The sequence below is a fragment of the Delphinapterus leucas genome, chromosome 11 (genome assembly GCF_059928025.1).
Source record: "Delphinapterus leucas isolate spDelLeu-1000000601 "Yukka" chromosome 11, BTC_Dleu_Yukka2, whole genome shotgun sequence".
Lineage (NCBI taxonomy): Eukaryota > Metazoa > Chordata > Mammalia > Artiodactyla > Monodontidae > Delphinapterus > Delphinapterus leucas.
The window spans coordinates 86,000,754-86,021,899 of record NC_143139.1 but is presented as its reverse complement, the minus strand read 5'-3'; positions in this window follow the sequence as shown (position 1 = coordinate 86,021,899).

Here is a 21,146-nt window from a genome sequence, read left to right as displayed (position 1 = left end):
CAGGACAAAGTTCTGTTTCTGCCATTCTACCTGTGGAAGCTTGAGCAGAGGTAATGATTCTTAGAGCCTCATCTGTGTAATGGTGCTCACAATATCTACATTATAAGACAATTATGAGTATGGCCACCATATTGCACAATTCCTAAAACTGAGTAACAAAGTCCAGCAGTGAGAATTTATTTAATTCTTATGTAGAATACTGGAACTTATGTAGAATACTGGATGCATGGTAGGCATTGAGTATACTGTAGATGTTACATGTGAAGTGCCTTGTTCTATGCCTGGCACGTAACAGAGGCTCTATAAATGTCAATCCCATTCCCTCCCTCCTCCTCCCATAGATGTCATGTGACTCACTGAAGGTCACCTAGGATTCCTTGAATAAGGACTCGTAAAAGTGACGTGGTCTCTACTCTCATAGAATTTAAATATCAGGGGTTCTGATAAGATTTGCAGTCTACCTCTTGTGTACCCTACTTCCCACTATCCCTGAAAGAATGATCTTTTGATCATTTGGTCCATTACCAGGTCTTTGTCATGCTGACAGAGAGAGTAGACTGAAGGATGGTAGAGGCCAAATTGCTCTAAATAAGACAGGATGAGGCCAAAGAGGGGAGAGAGGAGGAAGGAGACATTCTCAGAAAGTGAGAAAGAATGAGGGGGAGAAAATAAGTAGCTTCCTAAAGGAGAAGAACCTTGGGACAAGAGATTCCTGTACAGGCGGTTTGGGGATCACCAGGCTGTTGGGAGGCTTCACTGTACAGAAGCTGTAATCAGGGGAGTCCCAATGTGAGCCCTTGAGATATGGTTATGATTGGGTAGAACCCTTCAAAGATTCTTCCCAAAGATTTTACAGAGTCACTGTGTAGTCACTGGGTCCAGTTTCTTGCTTCCCTTTACCCATACTTTCAGGTCAACCGGATATAAAACTCAGCTCTTTCTTCCATTTCCTCCAAAACCTGCTCACTCAAAGCTCTTATGAGATGGCAGACTTTTCTAAAGATTTGGAGGAAGCCGGGGAAAAGGATTACAACAACACAGCACAAACAACATTAGGAGGAACACAAGATACACCCCTTTTTAAAAAGCCCTTGTCACCTGCTACAAGGAAGCTGCTCTTCCTCGCTCAAAGGTGCCACCTTTACTGATCTCACAGGTTCCTCCCTCTCTTCCCCATTCCCCCCATTCCTTCCCATCACCTCTCATCTCTTCTCTAACCACACCTCCTCTCAGAAGCAGAAAACAAATGCCTCTCTTTTATTCTCAGGCAGAGCATCTGAGCCATCTTTCTATCTGCCTGTGAGCCCGCCAAAACCCATGCCTTTGGGCCCTGCCAATCCCCTTAATGGACAAATCAAGGTGTTTTTAGCCAAAGCTGTTCCCTCTCGAAAAGAATGGAGTTAGATCATAGACATGTCACCTCATTTTTCCTGTCTGCGATTTAGATAACAAATCCAAATTGTTGAGAGAAACAAAGCATTATGGAAATCCAGTGGGCTGGTTTGGGAGGATTTCCTTGACTTTCAGTAGACCCTTGAAGGATTGATGGGATTTGGAGAGAACTAGAGAAGGAATCCAGTGGTATCACAACATAAATAAAAATGTGGAGGCTGAATTGGCATAGAATATACAAGGGAGAGTGGAGAACTTGTTCAAGCTGAAGCCAACAATACATTGGCTAGCAGTGAAGGAGAAAAATGTGAGAACTAAGGTGGAATCATGAGTGGAGGACTCTGAATGTGTCAGGTTACGAATCTGCCCAAAATCTGATCTCTCCTTTGGGATTGGCTAATCCATTTTTTTGGGAGGTGTTGTCTGTGGTTTCTTTTTCCTTTTTTTTTTTTTTTTTTTTTATAAAACCATATCAATGATGCTTTTAGATATGCAAAAGTAATGCAAGAACATCTTGGAGAAAGATAGGAATCCGATAAATACATCTAATTTAGACAAGAGAGTTGAATAGCCTGTTTGCTTATGCCCAGAGCCTCCAAGAGCAAAATCTCTGTGAACGCCATTGCCTTTGGGGGTAGAAAAGTTTCTTTTCTATATGGATGTGTCTACCATACAGCTGAACATGTTTTTATTCTTTCAGGGTTGGGTGTTTTTTCCTTCAAACAGTTGTTTGCTGTAGGATCAGTTCAAATGGACTAGTCCTTGGAAGGAACTGGCAAATGTGCCCTTCCGTCCCCCTCGCAGAGGACTAGCGACAGAGAAAAGGATTTGAATTACATTTGATGCAGCTCAAGATAGATCTCACATGAGGCTCATCAAAACATTGTTCTCACAGCCTGACTTCACAGTGCTTACTGTGATGACATTGACCTTGCAAAACAAATTCAACCTAAGAAAATACTGCTGAATTCATTTATTTTAATATTTGAAGTATCCTCATAAAAATTGCTTTATTAATCTTTCGATAAAAAGATTCCTATAGTCTACAACTATGATTTTCCCTCCCTAGCATTCATTCCCTCTGATTCTGGAAATAGCACTCCAGTTTTTCCTGAGAAGCTAGCACTCTCTCTCTCTCTGTCTCTCTGTCCCTCTCTCTCTCTCTGTCTCTCTCTCTCTCTCTCTCTCTCTCTCTCTGGCACTTGGTTTGGATGGGAATGCTGCCCTATCTCCATGATACAGGGGGCAACACCATATTACCAATCAGGTGCCATTTGGCGATGGTGATTGGTTACCTGTCCTCGCCACCCAATCTGAAGTAGAAACCCAATCACTTTTAATCATATCTCCCTATTTTAATTTTCTACACAGCTCTTATCTGATGTCTTTTCTTACTGTTTATTCATTTTTCTGTGGGGGGTGTGTGTGTGTGTGTGTGTGTGTGTATCTCCCACATCTGGAATGAATGCAGGGGTCTTGTATGTCTTTTTAATGTTATATCCCCAGTACCTTAAAATGCTGCTGCAACATGGAAAGCAGTCAATGTATTTTGGTTGAATAGTTTAGCAAACAATGAACCAAAGAAATAGCTCAACAGTGGAAATGTAACACAAGTGTGTCCAATAGGAGCTAATCCTAGAAATGTTGCTGGCGTGATCAAGGAAGAGTCATTCAATTGTGAATCTATAAATCTAGAGCTGCCAGGCATCACCTCAAGAGTAAAGCCCTCCAACCTAAGAAAGAAGTCAATACCAAGAAAGAGACAGAGATGTAGAGAAGTCACTTCCTGATAAAAATCACATGCACACCTGGCTCCAGCTATGCCTGAACTCAGTAACTCTGGACTTTTTAGTATTGGATGTGCATCATGAGGGCTCTCGGCTTTCAGACTACAGGTGTGCTTGCTGACCTCTGCAACACAGCCAGAATCAGCTCTACAGAGCACTACAGGCCTGAGCCTGGGAGATACTGTCCCTCTAGGAAGAATAGTATGGTACTATTCCCACTTTTCCTGAAAAGAGGGAAAACATAGCAGGAAATGTTAACATGTACATTGTTTTCTGGGGGACTGAGAGAACAGCTCAAAGCTCATGGAACAAGTACAGACACAACAGACGCCACGGCCCTGTACCCACAATCTATTCCATTTTCCTCTACAGGAAAACTGCCTGAAGAAGGAAACCAGATATCGCCTTTTATAAAGAGTGCACAGCACTTCCTCAGTATTTCTTTTTTGTGACCCAGTATAGGTGGGAAGAAAGAGCACTGATCACATTGCCAAAGGACCTGGGTCCTAGTTCCTGCTCTGTCTTGCTCTCTGGACTAAGACCACAGAACCTTTAGTTTGTTCAATCAGCACTTACCACGCATAGTCCTGGGAGGGCTGTGTTCCTGAGTCTTCTTCTTTAAGACAACTGACCAAAATTCAGGTGAACTAGTTTAAGCCAAAGAGGGGACAAGGGTATTTATGAACTCTGGGAATCTTAGGAAAAGTTTCAGGAAGTCCAAATTGAATTAAGTCCAAGACTCGCATAGTGGGGGGAATGCCCGAGTCATTCCCTAAAAATCTGGAGAGCTTCAGAGAATGAGGGTTCTCTAGCTATGGCTTTAAACATCAAGAGATGAACAGCTCTTAATATGACAGCATATTTTATTGCCACAAGCCCTCTTATCTACCTCTTTCTTCTGTGTCTTGGGCTGCATTGTCTCTGCAGACTAGACTGGGAAGGAAGAGGACAGAGGCCTGTTTGAACATAACATGGCCCAAGAGATGTGGTCCAACCTACTACAGGAAATAAATTTTGGAATACAATGTTGGAGTCAGATTGTTAAGGAAATTTGCATTCATTCTATTGAAAATGGGTAATTATTTAACACAGACAACACTTATTTATTCTACAATATTTATTAAGCACATAGTATATACAAGGCCCTCTACTAAAGAAATAACAAATAAGACACAGTCCTCGATCTCAAGAGAAATGCCATCTAATATGGAAGTAGAATAAAGAATCTAGAAACATCTAGAAGAGCACTGTCCAATAGAAATATGATGGGAGCTACAAATGTAACTTTTCTAGTTGCTATACTACAAAAATAAAAACAAACAGGTGAATTTCATTTTAATATATTTTATTTAACCCAATATATTCAAACTTATTTCAACATGTAAACAATATAAGGAAATTATAAATAAGATTTTTTCTAACCAAGTCTTAAACTCAATGTATATTTTATATCTCAGTTTGAACTAGCCCCATCTAAAGGGTTCAACCGCCATATGTGATTAATAGCTTTCATACTGGACAACACAAACCTCAACAATGTTTGTGGGAAAATCATCACGGTTCTTACACTTCCATTGAGGGAGAGTAAAGTGAACATCCGTCTTTTCCATTTTTATTATTTTCCTTGAATGGTACCCTAATAGTCCTCTCTATAGCCACCTGTCCCCCATTTAGCTCATATGCATTTAGGATGGAGCTGATGTCATGCCAGATCCAGAGGTGGCTACTCAGGTCATTATATGGCTCTCGGCATAGTGATCGGTTTAGGAGTGGAAATAAGACCCAATCAGAGTAATTGAAATACAGTGATTCTTTTGCTGGGACTTCCAAGAAAAAAACACATCCTCTTTTCCGCAGGACTTAAATCTGGGACTATGTGAGCCTAGAGTGCCAAGGGCCTCCACGAAGAGCCTGAGATTGACTCCATCATGCTGAAAGTAGAGAGATGAAGAGAAATTCAGTTCTCATGGCGTCAACCAAGCTCCTAGAGAATTCTTGAGCTTTTCAGTTACCTGGATTGATAAACTCTTTGCTCAAGCCAGTTTGAGTTTGGAGATTTTCTAAAAAGAGTTTTGAAATACGAGGGAACTTCAGTATAGACTGATTTCATCCAGTTCCTCTCTCCACTCTTGTATTATCTACCTGAGAAGAGAAGTAACTGGTGACACCAGTGAATCCTGACATCCATTGTGCTGCATGTATCAGGAGATAAGATCGCCACACTGAAATAGCAATAGGGCTTGTCTCACATCCCCACTTGTCTCTTGCTCTCTTGGACACAGACCCAGCCAGGAATCTGCTCTCGCTATTCCAGCTTCTCCCCCTGAAACTGAGTAGTTGAGTCAGGTCAGTTCTGTGGAGGCTTGATTCTTTTGATTCTTGCCCCACAGTGGTGCCTGATTCATACTGGCAACACATTTACAATTATGGGATATTGCCTCAGTTTCCCCAATATAATTATGCATTAGTGGTAAACAATGCATTTTTATTAAAAGGTTATGAAGTAAATGTCGTATCAGAAAAACTTTCTATCCTTCTGAGTCATGCCTTTATGGAAAATTCTCAACCAGTTTCATTAAATTATTTAGTTCTTAAACTTCACTTATTCATCAAACATTAAGATAATACCTATAAGGCATGGTAATAGCCACTGGGGGTACAAAGATGAACATGCCACTGAACTCAAGGAGACAATATCTATTTTATAAAAATGTTTTTAAAATGTAATAAGAGAGACAAGAATGGGGTGGGGGGAACATTGAGAAATGACACTTTAAAAAGTCAGGGGTAATAGTTACATTAAATTTAAATGGACAACAGAATCCAATAAAAAGTCAGAGGTGGCAGAATGGATGGGGGAAAGTTATCTAATTATATGAGAGACACACTTTAGATTCAACAACACGAATAGGTTGATGTAAAATGATGGAAAAAGAAATACCATGCAATCAGTATCCAAAAGAAAGCTGGAGTATTTATGTTCTATCAGACAAAATAGACTCAAAGACAAAAATTTTTACTAGGGACAAAGAGAAACATTTTACAGTGATTAAAGGGACAATCCATTAGAAAGATAAAATAATTATAAACATATGTGCATCTAACAAGAGAACCTTAAAATACACGAAGCAAAAACAGAATTGAAGGGAGAAATTGACAATTCAACAATAATAATTGGAGACTTTAATATCCCCCTTTTATATAATGGAAAAGTTATCCATTTTTGGTGGATCCATTTCAATAATGGGCAGAATATTAACAAATAGAAGATTTGAACAATACTAAAAACCAACTAGACCTAACAGACATCTATTGAACACTCTAGCCAACAGCAAAATACATACATATTTTTTTTCAGTGCACATGGAATATTCTCCAGGATAAGCTATATGTTAGGCCACAAAACAAGCCTCAATAAGTTAAAAAAATTGAAATTATATGAAGTATGCTATCTAACCACAATACACAGAAATTAGAAATCAACAAGAGAAGTAAATTTGGGAAATTGACAAATATGTGGTTGTGGAATAATGTATTCCTAGCCAAAACTTGGCTCAAAAAAGAAATCAAAGGGAAATTAGAAAATACTCTGAAATGGATAAAAACAAAACACAGTATGCCAAAATTTATGGAATGCAGACAAAACAATGTTGAGAAGGAAACTTATAGCTATCAATATGTATGTTAAAGAGAAGAGGAAAGATCTTAAATCAATAACCTAACTTTCCACCTTATGAAACTAGCAAAGGAAGAGCCAACTAAACCCAAAACAAGCAGAAGGAAAAAAATAATAAAAATTAGAGTGGAAATAACTGAAATAGAGAATAGAAAACAATAAAGAAAAACAGTGAAACCAAAAGTTGTTTCTTTGAAAAGATCAACAGAAATGATTGACCGTTAACTAGACTGACCAAGACAGAGAGGGAATAGTCAAATTACTGAAATCAGGAATGAAAGAGGGGACATCATTACCTACCTTACAGAAATAAAAGAAATTCTAAGGTAATAACATAAACAATTGTTTGCCAGCAAATTAAATAACATAAATGAAATGGAAAAATCCCTAGAAAAACACAACTACAGAAACTGACTCAAGAAGAAATAGAAAACCTGAATTTACATATAACAGGAGATTATGTTAATCATCAAAAAGTCTCACAGTGAAAAGTCCAGGCACAGATAGCATGACAGGAGAATTCTACCAAACATGTGAGGAATTAATACCACTCCTTCACAAACTCTTTCAAAAAATAGTAGAGAACATGGTATATCTCTCCATCTATTTATATCATCTTTAATTTCTTTCATCAGTGTCTTATAATTTTCTGCATGCAGGTCTTTTGTCTCCTTGGGTAGGTTTATTCCTAGATAATTTATTCTTTTTGTGGCAATGGTAAATGGGAGTGTTTTCTTAATTTCACTTTCAGATTTTTCATCATTAGTGTATAGGAATGCAAGAGATTTCTGTGCATTAATTTTGTATCCTGCTACTTTACCAAATTCATTGATTAGCTCGACTAGTTTTCTGGTAGCATCTTTAGGATTCTCTACTTATAGTATCATGTCATCTGCAAACAGTGACAGCTTTACTACTTCTTTTCCAATTTGGATTCCTTTTATTTCTTTTTCTTCTCTGATTGCTGTGGCTAAAACTTCCAAAACTATGTTGAATAATAGTGGTGAGAGTGGGCAACCTTGTCTCGTTCCTGATCTTAGTGGAAATGGTTTCAGTTTTTCACCACTGAGGACGATGGTGACTAAGTTCTTTGTAGTGAGGTGGATGGACCTAGAGACTGTCATTCAGAGTGAAGTAAGTCAGAAAGAGCAAAACAAATATCGTATGCTAACACATATATATGGAATCTAAAACAAAAAACAAACAAAAAACTGGTCATGAAGAACCTAGGGGCAAGATGGGAATAAAGATGAAGACCTACTAGAGAATGGACTTGAGGATACAGGGAGGGGGAAGGGTAAGCTGGGACAAAGTGAGAGAGTGGCATGGACATATATACACTACCAAACGTAAAACAGATAGCTAGTGGGAAGCAGCCACATAGCACAGGGAGATCAGCTCGGTGCTTTGTGACCACCTAGAGGGGTGGGATATGGAGGATGGGAGGGAGGGAGACACAAGAGGGAAGAGATATGGGGACATATGTATATGTATTACTGATTCACTTTGTTATAAAGCAGAAACTAACACACCATTGTAAAGCAATTATACTCCAATAAAGATGTTAAAAAAATAGTAGAGAATATGTTTTAAATCACAATTCAACAATAAAAAGATTATTCAATTTAAAAATGGGCAAAGAATTTGAAGAGGCATTTCTCCAAAGAAGATATACAAGTAAACAATAAGCATACAAAAAGATGCTCAAAATTATTAGTCATCAGGGAAATGCAAATCAAGACCACAACGAGATACCACTTCACACCCGCTAGGATGGATATAACAACAAAAATAAGAAAGACAATAACAAATATTGGCAAAGATGTGGAAAAATTGGAACTCTCATGTTGCTGGCAGGAATATATAGTGCAGCCACTTTGGAAAACAGATTGGCAGTTCCTCAAAAAGTTAAACACTGAGTAATCATAAGACCTAGCAATTCCACTCCTGGGTATACGTCTAAAAGAACTGAAAACATGTCCACAGAAAACTAGTACCTGAATGTACATAGAAGAATTACCCATAAGAACCAAAAAGCAGAAACACCCCCAAATGTTCATCAGGTTGACTGATGAATGAATAATCAAAATGTGGTATATCCATACAATGGAATGTTATTCAGCTATGAAAAGGAATGAGGTACTGCTACCTGGATAAACCCTGAAAAGATGGTAAATGAAAGAAGCCAGTCACAAAAGACCACATATTGTATGATTCCATTTATATGAAATGTCCACAATAGGCAAATCTATAGAAACAAAAATAAAGTGGTGGTTGCCCAGACCTGCAAGGGGAGGTAAAGGGCATGGAGAAGTGAGTGGTAATGGGTACAGGGTTTCTATTTGGGTTGATGAAATATTTTGGAATTAGATCACGGTAATGGATGCACAACACTGTACATATACTAAAAACCACTGAAACGTACACTTTGAAAGAGCAAACTTTATGGAATGTGAATTATATCTTAAACTGTTATTTTAAAAAAAGACTTTAAGAGCTCAAAGATGATTTCCCAAAACAGACACCCTAAAATTATCTTAAAAGAGAAAAAAAAGTTTATTATAATCAACCAAAGCACATTTAGTAAGGAATTTTAAATGTTTAAGCTTACAAAGCAATAAAGTTAAATATTATAGAAATCCCCAAATTAATATATACACACTCTAGAAGCTTACAGTCTAGCTCAAGATACACTGGCAGGAAATAAGAAAATATGTTACTCAGCCTTTGCTAAGTTCTAGTATATTAGGCTTTTTTTCACCTGTATATTATATTTTAACTTATATCTCACAACATCCTATTTTTGAAAACTAAAAGTAATGAAACTCAGAAAGGTTGGTTGGATATACTGTACAAATGACTCGTTTCTTCTTAAATATTGTTGTTTGCTCTTGTATAGCTACAACTTTTGTGTTTCCAGCAGAGACGTCCTGCCTTTGGATCCTGATCCCATTTCAGCTGTGAGTCAAGGGATCCTGGTTGGTGTTCAGTACACCAAACAGTAACCAAAATAAATATCCTGGAAGCCAGAATCCTAAGGTTGTCTCCCACTCGGGAGGTTGTGAGGTTTCCGTTGTCAGTGTATGTTTCCCTTTCAAGACAAGGCAAGCTATGTATGTGCTAAGTAGGAATGTTACATGATCCACCCCCCCACCGGTGCTAAAAGGAAAATACGGGTGGAACAGAAGAGAGAAAAATGGCGCCAGAAAGAAAGAAGAGCCAAACTAAATTTGGCATTTCACCTTTCATTTCCCCCCAAACGCTGCCTACCCACAAACCCAACTCAGTGTCAGATGTTTCAAATGTTTTCATTGTTCCTTCCCCCAGCCCAGCTCCAAATCCCAGAAAGAAAGTAGGAAAAAAAAAAAAAATCAATGCCATACAGATGTGTTTATCCCCTCTTGCCTGGATAAAAGACTTCTTTCAAGTACTGTGCATATCTTCCAGGCCGAATCTGTGCACGCTTAGGAATGCCACATGGCAGTCAGGTCAGGGCTGCTCTTCTGCTGTCCTTTTCACGTCAAACCCAAGCTTTTGTTCTCTGATGTTAAGGTTGACAGATGTGTTCTCAGGCAGCCAGCACACTGAAAACACATGGCGGACTGAAGCCCCTGGTCTCCTTGGCCAAAGCACGGCCAATGACATGAGCGAAACAATTCTGAAGTTTCCCAAGAGGCTCCAGGACCCCACTGGGGTGGAGGTTGGGTGAGATGAGAATGATGTAGAATTAGGACCATGCTCAGGAGACTGGAAATGCAAGAGAAACAGCAGTGAGTCCTCACTTCTTCCTGGGACCTGAAGGTGTGAATATTAGAGCTGGTGTATTGGAAAATACACCAAAGTAGAAGTAGACTTTCTACCAAAGTAGAAGTCTTGGGCGGGGGAGGGCCGGGTTTTTATCTTAAGTGATAGCGGAGGCTCACAGTATCTTTTCTACCGGCACTGATTTCTGATGTGCACGCACAGGTAAACACACCTCTCTCCCTTCCTTCCCTCTTGCCTTCCTTCCGTTTTTTTCTGCTTTCTCTTTCCTTCCTTCCTTCTTTCTTTCTATCCGTCTTTCTTTTCTATCCTCTCTCAAACACCCTTTTTTCTATCCTCCCTCATACCTTCCTCTCTCATACTCACTCTGCCATCTTTATTTCTGCTTCCCCTCCCCACGTCTATCCCTTTATTCTACACACACACACATTTCTTCCTCCCCCGCCCCACGCATGCACACGCACGCACTCACCCCCCTCTCTCACTCTCATGTCCTTATCAAGTCTCAGTGACCCAAACAAATTGAAGGCTCCACATTTCTACCCTTTATTAACTCTGGGTCCAGATCTTCTTCATATGGCTTTTCCCAGAGTTCTGGGCTGCTGTTTTTAAGAGACTGGGACAGCTCCTGCTGCCTGCTGAATTTGGAGCCACTTACCGATCTTAGCAGTAAATCATTTTACATTTACAGAATAGATGGCATTTTTACAAGTGTCTGATCGTCCCAGAAGTTCTTGTCCTTTTCTCCCAGCACTATATTATCTCATTTCTCCCTGTTGCAGTATGGCGCCTCTGCCATGCTCCAAGTGCAGACAAGGGTCTCCTCGACATGAGGGACCCGGTCAGACAGAAGGCATTTGTATCACTTCTGCCCAGGTTCTGTCCCACACTTTATTCTCACCCACTCTCTGTCTGTACTCTTGCCAGCCCATCTGAGTCTGGAACTTGCCAGCTGCTGCCCCTTGTGACCAGAATTTTTTAGGAAATTTTATTAAAAACCTAAGAGAAATGTAATCTAAATTTGTGATGCTATGGCAAGAACACGGGTTGAGGGGGGCAACACATCTGTATTTCAACATTACAGGAAAGTAGGTTGCTACCTTAGTGTGACAGAGCCTGCTGGTTGTCCCCAGAGATGCATTCTCCCTTTATTCCTCCACAATAGAATCTCCCAAATATTGGCTGGGTACGTAGCCACCAGAATAAATACTACACTCCCCCAAGCCCACTTGCAGCTAGATACAGACATAAGACAAAGTTTAACCAATGGGATGTAAGTGAATATGACTTGTGTGATCCTTATGTATATAAATTCTTATATGTATAAATCATTATGATATGACTTGTATAACTTCCATGATGTATACTTAAGTGGAATGTTTGTGCCATTCTTTTTCCTTTTCCTTCTCCCTGGGGTTTGGATTAAAGTTGTGATAGCTGGAGCTGGAGCAGCCATCTTGGACCACAAAGTAGAAGTCTTGTGTTGAGGATGAGAGAGTAACAAGCTTGAAGGAGCCTAGTTTCACTGATTATCATGAGCTACATTTCAGCCCTGGGCTACTGATACTTATGTGAAAACAAACAAACTTCTATCTTATTTAAACCACTGTTTTTCAGTAGGGGAGGAGGGATGTTCTGTCACTCATTTCCCACAACTCCAAAAGGAGGAGATCAGAGTATATGATCATTTAGTCTGTTCCAGATCTGAAATACCAATGGTTCTAGTTAAAAGTCATGGATGCATTTACAGAGCTCAAATTTCTAAGTTTAACTTCAAATTCAGCTATAGGTCAGAAAGACTGGCACAGCTTAAAAGAAACCCACAGCTTTGATTCCTTTTCTCCCCATCATTCTGTCTACTTAGCGCCCGCCAAGTCCCCAGTGACAGGCCGAGTAGAGCCGAAACAAAAGTAAAAACACCTAAAATTTTTTTTAATATAAAGTTATTCATTTATTTATTTTTGGCTGCATTGGATCTTCGTTGCTGCACGCGAGCTTTCTCTAGTTGCGGCGAGCGGGGACTACTCTTTGCTGTGGTGCGCAGGTTTCTCATTGTGGCGGCTTCTCTTGGTGCAGAGCACAGGCTCTAGGCATGCAGGCTTCAGTATTTGTGGCACGTGGGCTCAGTAGTTGTGGCTCACGGGCTCTAGAGTGCAGGCTCAGTAGCTTTGGTGCACAGGCTTACTTGCTTCGAGGCATGTGGGATCTTCCCGGACCAGGGCTCAAACCCGCGTCCCCTGCATTGGCAGGCAGATTCTTAACGACTGCGTCGCCAGGGAAGCCCCTTAACAGCTAACATTTATTGAGCCCTTGTCTTTTACTAGGCCTCATTTAGTCGTCACAACAGCCCTAGAAGGCAAGTACTATCATTATCCTTTTTTATAGTTGAGGAAACTGAGGCTCAGAAAGAAAGTCAGTCACAGTCAGGATGCAACCAGGGTGTGTCTGACTCCAGAGCTAGTCATCTTCCAAGATGACATCTCAGTATGGGGAATCCAGAGACGAAACCCTACCAACGTTAAGCCAGTGTGCATGCACAGGTGGAAGGGGGAAGAGGTAGGAACAAAGTGGCCACTTGGTGTGAGGCCAAAGAAGAAAACCCAGCCCACCCCAAATCCTTCCCCATGATCAAAGCCAGAGACACTGTGCACTATGTGCTTTCACTTGAGCATGACCCACTTGGAGTAGCAGAAGATGACACAGTCCTCTGAACTGAGGGGTGATATTCTTGGGTGAAGGCAAAACACTGGCTAATGGGAGAAGATGGGGCTGGGAAACGTACCCTACCTACCTCCAGCAAAGGAGAAACATACCCTGGTTGTTCAGAGAAAGCCAGATTGCCTTTTTTCTATCCTCTTGAAATCAGTTTAACCCCAATTCCATGTCTGGCATAAATAAATAAGGCATGGTCCTATTCTCAAGGATGATGTAATACTATGGGCTCACCATTATGGTTGAGGTATGCACGGATCCTCTGTAGGAAAGGGTCTATTATTCTCATCCTACAGACCAGGAAGCCGATGCTCACAGAGATAGAGTGACTTGCAGAAAACTCATGGTAGAGCCAGGATTTGAATCTTGGTCCAAAGTTTCCAAAGCCTGAAAACTTTATGCTGAACATTAACCTCCTAAATGAGATTAGGGTCCTAATCTCAAAGCCAAAGTCTCCTTCTTTGGCTATAAGGAGCCAGGCCTATAAAAAAAGGACAGTAATTTTTTCCAGCTCTTGATCAGAGAGGAGACATTATTCTAGAACCACCAACTCTCATGGTTAGAAGTTACCTTAAAGAATATCTAAACCAACTGTGCATCCTTAACGTCAAAGAGTCTGAGTCCTAGGGAAGTGGCATCCTTACCATGGGTCTCCCAGCTGTCTATGGCAGAACCACCTTCCTACTCAGTGCCCTGACTCCTGTCCTGCACCTATTGGCTATTTTTATGTTGGAAGGAGGCTGCAAAAACTAGTGGTTCAGCCTGTGAGTTCTCGAATCCAACAGTCTTGGGCACAAATCTCAGCCACACTACATCTAAGCCGTGTAACATCACATAGTTTCTTTAACCTCCCTATATCCTGCTCTCTTTATGTGCACTTGGAGATAATAATATTACCTGTTATGATGAGCAAAGCAGGTGATCAGACACAGCAATCAGCACAGTCCTGACACACAGTAACTCCCTGGCAAATACCACTGTCTCATTATCATCCAAGCACAAGCCACTAACCTCTCAATGGATATGTCTTAAACAAGGGAGGCCGAGGCATCAGAAAAGAAGGATAAAATTTAAATCAGCAGAGAGAACACAAGCATTTTCCCCCATCTCGAGCTGACAGTGATAAATAGAACCTGGAGATCATATCGTATCTCAGAGAAAGAATTCTAAACAAGGAGATGGTGGAGCACAGAGCACGGAGTCTCCCACCTCTGGGTTCACTTTCTTATCTGCTAAGGCATCATGTAGCGTGTGTCTTCATGAATCCCACAGAAGGGTAATAATCAGGTTCCAGTCTTCTCTCCTAAGTGAGAAATTCCTCATTCCACAAGTGTTAGGATATCCAGGGATTAGTGTGAAAGGCACTTAAGCATCTAAATCCCTCGGAATGAACAGTCGGGAAAGTCCCACTCACTCCCCCACCCGGGCCCCTTTTCCCCCCCCTCACATGGCCTCACCCTCCACACTCTCCCCCTGCCCTGAGCCTCTCCAGCAGCTGGTCACTGGGAAGGGGGCACGGTAAGGGGAGAGGAGAGAGACTGTTAAAGGCAACCACAAAGCCCACAGCCATAGGGATGGGTGGGTACGTGTATCTTACACAAGCTGGAGAACAAATCCTAAGCAACCCAGCCTCTTACAGATTTCAGATTGCTTGCAATACGTGTGCAAGCTGGGTAGGGGGTCCTATTTTTAAAAGAACGTTAGAATCAGCCCTAGTTTGGTCTCTGTCGGTAACATCCACTGCTGCCTTCACAGAGCGAAGGACCGAGAAGGAACACAAGGCAGTGAGACAAGCACAGGTGTTGCAGGTAGAGAGGCTGTGGATTCAAATCTGGCTCCCCAGTCACTGGGAGGGTGGCCTTCAGGTCACCCGTAGGACTTAATGATCAACCACGTAACATCAGGCTTTTCTCTGAAGGAAGCTGCACTGTATGACCAAGTTTCTCTTTCCAAATGGTTGTTAGAAAGTTAAGTGCCCAAATCGTGGCCCCTGAAATACAAGGTCTTTGTGCTTGCCTTTTCAGCCTTTTTTTGCTGGCTTCATTTTAGTCTATGTTCTTATTTGTTTTGTACCTAATTTTTAAACCAATCCCGTTTTATGTAATACAGATATAAGCCGGTAAATCCTTTCTGAATCAAAGTGAAAATCGATCATACCAAACAACGCCAGCTGGATTGTTTTTAGAATTATCAGTAATGTACGAGAACTTTCCGGATTTATCACTGAGTAGATGCTGAACAAATAGTCACTGTTATTATTATTCCTGTGACCTTTCACACACATTATCGCGTTTATTCTGTATAATCATGCCGAGGTGACTGAGATCAGATTGAACACGAAGAAACAGAAACGTAGCTGTTCAATAAGAAAGCCAATCCCCAAGCACATTCTCCCAAAGCGACAGCTTTCCAGTCATTTTTCCGAGTAATATTTTGTGGATATGAATGACTGTAATCAATGGTATAGTTAGTAACAGCAGGTGATCACTGAGAATATGACTTCAAGATGTAGTTGGAAATCAAGTTCACAAAATCCATAGCAAAACTCGATAAAGGATGAAGTCTGCTATCCCACTAACCAATGACGCCGAGTGGACCACCAGCACCAGGCAATCCTCTGTCATACCATCATCACCTCCACCCTCATCACCACAGCCTCCAACACCACTCTGGCCTGGTCCCACTCCCTCACCTCCACTCAGGATAAAAAGTGTAGCTATGCCATTAAATACAGCCAAAATGAAAAGAGCGCTTTTGGTAGAACAGAAGACCCGGGAACTCTTTTAGCATAATATCAACATAAATGATACAAATGCCTATCAAATGCTCTCTCTGTAAATGCTTTGCTCTGCATTTCAGAACTTGGCATGGAGCTTCTTGCACTATCACCCTCCAAAGCCTTTCATTCGATTTAGTTTATCAGAGGAAGAGGCCTTGCGAACAGCACCAAGTCCTGGGTCTCCCTTCTCTCCTGTGGTACCCCCAGTCTGTGCAAGCGGCCCCCTCAGTTGGGTGGGGAGGAGGGCATGGCAGATAAGTGATGCCGAAAATCATGTGAGGCTCCTTGCCTCTCATCTAGGTTAGCAACTAGCAACCTGGTGAGAATTTTTTCCATCAGGGAAGGACAGACCCTACAGCCAGACAACCTGAGGTCAGCTCCCAGATCAGCTATTTACTACTGTGTGACCTTGGGCAAGTGATCTCCCCTCTCTGTGCCTTGGTTCCGGATCTACAAATAGAGGCAAAAATGATACCCACTTCATAGGATTGTTGTAAAGATTTAATGACTTCATATTAGCTGAGAGCTCGGACTCCTGCCTGGCACTCTTCTCTGAGCTCTTTGCTGTTCTTTTTCTCTTTCTCCTTCATTTAAATGGTTCAGAAGATATTTATTGAGGCACTCTGTTGGCGGCTGAGGGTTTAGAGGGGAGTAGACCCAGTCCCTGCCCTCGAAAGGCATACGAATTAAGAAGGAGGCAGCTGCCATTCAGGGGAATGAGAGCAGAGGTGGGAGCAGGAAGCCCTTAGGGGCTCACAGGAGAAGCCGCTGACAAAAATACAAAGCTTATCGTGTTACTCCGCTGCTTTATATTCTGCAGTAGCTCCCAATCTCTTTCAGGTCTATCCAAACTCCCTAAACTGGTTTATACACCCTCTGTGATGGGGCCTGCCCTCACCTCGGCCTCATTTGCTCCACAATCCCCTCTGCTCAGGCCCTGCTCTTCCTTTGCTGCCTTTTTTTCCACTTCCCAGAACAAGTCCTGCTTGGTTTTATGTCCAGGATTTTGCACGTGTCCCCTAGTCTGTTTCATTTGTCATCGGGATCACATCTTCAATATCACTACCTCTGAGAAAGCTTCCCCCACCTTTCAGGTCTCAGCAGGTGTCCTTAGCACCTGTGCTTCTCCCGTTGTGGCATTTATCACCCTGTTTTCTAATTGCTGGTTTGCTTATTTGTTTTCCTCCACTAACCTTGGTCCCTTAACCCCAGGGACCAGATCTGTCTCATTCACTCTCGTAACTGAAGCACCCAGCAGGAGCCCAGTACATATTTGCTCTCTGAAACTCCCAGAGAGCAGCTTCTGGTGTAGATCTGGGTTCTCAGCATCATCCAGCCTGTGCCTAAAGTAGACCAATTCTGTATTTTCCATCTTAAATATTTTAAAAATAATAGAACTCAAGATAAAGCTTGACAGTGGTGGCTTCCTGAGCAGAAGGAAACAATATCTTTTTAGAGAAATCCACAGATTTTCAGTAGCATAAGCCAAGGGCTCACGTAATCTGACAAAGAACCCTCGGAGATGCGGCTGGCCATTTTTACAGCAAGGAAACAGTCTCCGAAGAGCTGAGTAACTGCCCAGACTCAATTGCTAGCCCAAAAGATAAGCTTCCCATTTTCATGCCTCTGTCTTGATGGAAATGGCCATGTCCACAAGATACCCTTGCCTGGGGAAGAGTAGCCTCAGTGAGGTAACATCCTCGATGCCCGGCCCTTTAAAACAGTTTTGAGATGACTTCCCTCCATAGTTTCTTTAGGGAAGGGGAGGAAAACACTGAGCAAATTGAAGAGTGGCAGCGGGGCTCTAAAAGTCAAATTTCTGCCATTCCTGCTTTGGGGTTTGTACAATCCCTGGAGACCTGCAGCAGATCACATGCATTCCAGTGCGTGTGTAATGAAAACAGCCTGCTCTATAGATGTCGGTCTGCAAGAGTGCGGGGCTCTCTCGAAAGTCAAGAGTTATGTTATTTCTCAGCCCCTCGCAGAAAGGCAAATCAGGCTGCCTCTGGAAAAAGCGAGGGGCCACCATGGAGGGCGCCTTTCTTCTGGGCCAAATTCCCATCCCACGAAACTCCATGTGAGATAGCCTTGGGAATCATTCACTGTATGGAATTTAAATATCTCATACTTTTCCTAGACGCAGAGGAAGTATTTTTTAGGTATGCCAAGAATTAACCAGCAAGGGCATCCGTTTAATTGTATTTGAAACAGAAGCTAATTTTGTTAGCACACCGACCACGTTTACGGAGAGCCTGAGGAGGAGAAGGGCAATGGGCGGGGTGGGGGTGGGGATTTTAAAAAATATGTGAGAATAGAACCAGCTTTGAGCAGATCTGGGGAAAATGGCTAAAAGTGTGAAAATGGCCATTGTTTCGCTGAATTCATCTTTTCCTTAGCAAAGAAAGAAAACTACTTTCTGTCTACATTCATTGTGTTATTGGGACATCTTTGATCTCTCAAATCAGCAAGAATCCCAAAGGGAAGCTCGCAGTGTTTTTGATTATTATCTTTAAAGTCTAAAATTCCTTAGGTGAAATTCAGTATGAAACGCATCCATGCAATGGGGAAGGTGAGTAACTCTGTCAACATCTGGGCCTTATTAAGGCGCAGCTATTTTCACGAGGCAGTGAACTGGAGAAACCAAATTCCTTGATAAAGCTCGAAATTTCCAGGAACTGCTTGTAAAAGGCATTTCTTCTGTCTGGTTATTTTGCATGACACACAGCACTGTGAGTTCCTGCCCAGCCAGGCCATGGGGATAAAAGGCATTATCTGTTTGTCAAATCGTCTCTAAAGCTTTAATGCTCTGGTTCACTGTTTGGTTTTGACCTTTGTGGAACACTGTGCAATTCACAATGCCTTCCACAGACCTCCTGCCTTTTGATCTGCACAGCAGCCCTGGGAGGGAGCAGACACAGATGCTGTCCTCATTTTACAGCTGGAGAAACTGAGGCTGAGAAAAATCCTGTGGGATCTTTTTTGGGCCGAGCTGATAAGACAGTGATTTGATGTTAGGCAACGAGCAGGCAAATTATCCAGAGATGTAGGTAAAATAAAATTCTGTTTGGGATTGACATGTACACACTGCTATATTTAAAATGGATAACCAACAAGGACCTACTGTATAGCACAGAGAACTCTGCTCAATATTCTGTAACAACCTAATTGGGGAAAGAATTTGAAAAAGCATACATACATGTATATGTATAACTGAATCACTTTGTTGTACACCTGAAACTAACACAACGTTGTTAATCAACTATACTCCAGTACAAAATTAAAAGTTTAAGAAAAAGGGGCTTCCCTGGTGGTGCAGCGGTTGAGAGTCTGCCTGCCTGTGCAGGGGACACGGGTTCGTGCCCCGGTCCGGGAAGATCCCGCATGCCGCAGAGCAGCTGGGTCCATGAGCCATGGCCGCTGAGCCTGCACGTCTGGAGCCCGTGCTCCGCAATGGGAGAGGCCACAGCAGAGAGAGGCCCGTGTACCGCAAAAAAAAAAAAAAAAAAAAAGTTTAAGAAAAAAGACAAAAAAAAAAAGATTCTGACCCAGGAGGTCCAGAGTGGAGCCCACGTTCTGCATTTCTCTCAGCTCCCAGGTGGTGCTGCTGCTGCTGCTCCATGGACCACACTTCGAGTAGCCAGGAGATCAGGGGCAGATTTGGGACTCAAAGTGGAGTCTTAGGTTTTCAAGTCCAAGATTACTGGACTAAATCATGTTGTTTATGATTAAGTTAAAGTATAAAAGTTCCGGAGCCTGACTCTGGGGGTTCATATCCCACCTCTGACACCTGGTAGCCTTGCACCATCTTCTTACTCTCTCCATGCATCAATTTTATCATCTGCAAAAGGGGATTAAATGGTACCAACATTCACAGGGTTATTTTTTAGAATTAAAGGAAATGATGCATTGAAAAAGCTAGAAGAGTACCTGCAACCTAGTAGGAACTTAGGAAATGTGATTTATTTTTATTACTTATTGAACAGGTTGGAGTCAAGCCCTCATGGCAGAGCCCCCTTCAGAGCCTATAGGTTGTTAACCTACAAAATGGGAACAACAAAAGTTAACCGCAAGGGTTGTTGTGAAGAACAAAAGAGATAATGAATATAAATGAGTTACATCACCAAAAGAAAAAAATAACTGTTTTTCTTGAGACTGCTCAGGCCCTGGCAGCCCAGGGACCCTCAGATGCTACTCGCAAGCCAGGTTTGTGAGGTTCACTGAAATTGCTGGCAACTGTACATGGCCTGTTGCCCTGCAAAGACCTGCAGTTCCTTGAAGAGTCTTCTGCCTCTTTGCAACCATTATGCTTAGCATAATGTGTGGTATGGAGTAGGGGCTCAAAAATGTTTTGTTTGATTGATTTAAAATAGTTGCCCATTTCCCCAAACCTACCATTGGGCCTGAGGGAGGAGCTTTCATTTAGTCAATCCTCTTAGCAACAAAAACAGCTTTAAGGCTTTATTCTCTTAAAGCTAAGTAAAGTCCTTTGGATTCTTTTATTAAAAATTCCCAACCTAATCTCAGATCCTCCAGACACAAATGAGAAGAGAGCTTTCCTAGTACCCTACTAGAGGCACTTCCCCACTTTGCTCCATCAGCACTTGGATATGGCCTCGAGGGAAGGAAACAACCTGCTGACCTTGTTGGAAATCTCAGAATGAAAAAAGGGTTGGAAGAATGATTCTCAACCAAGTGGAAACAGAGCTGCCATCAAAATACTAAAACCAGCAGGATTCCTCAGCAGATTAGCCCTTTGTAAAATTAGGAGGACCACTAAACTGAGACATGGATATTTGAGATCTAGCTTGCAAATCTGACATCATGACACATATTTAGGACTGGGCATAAAACAAGAGATCCTGGTATATATAACTCAGTATTAATCGTTTGCCGTATCAGAAGAATCATGGTCAATTCATGCATCCATTCATTTGACAATTATTGAGTGAACACTATGCTAGATGAACAAGACAGATTTGTTGCCTGAACTCCCAAGATTATAGTCCATGGGAGAAATAGATACAAATTAGGCCATTAT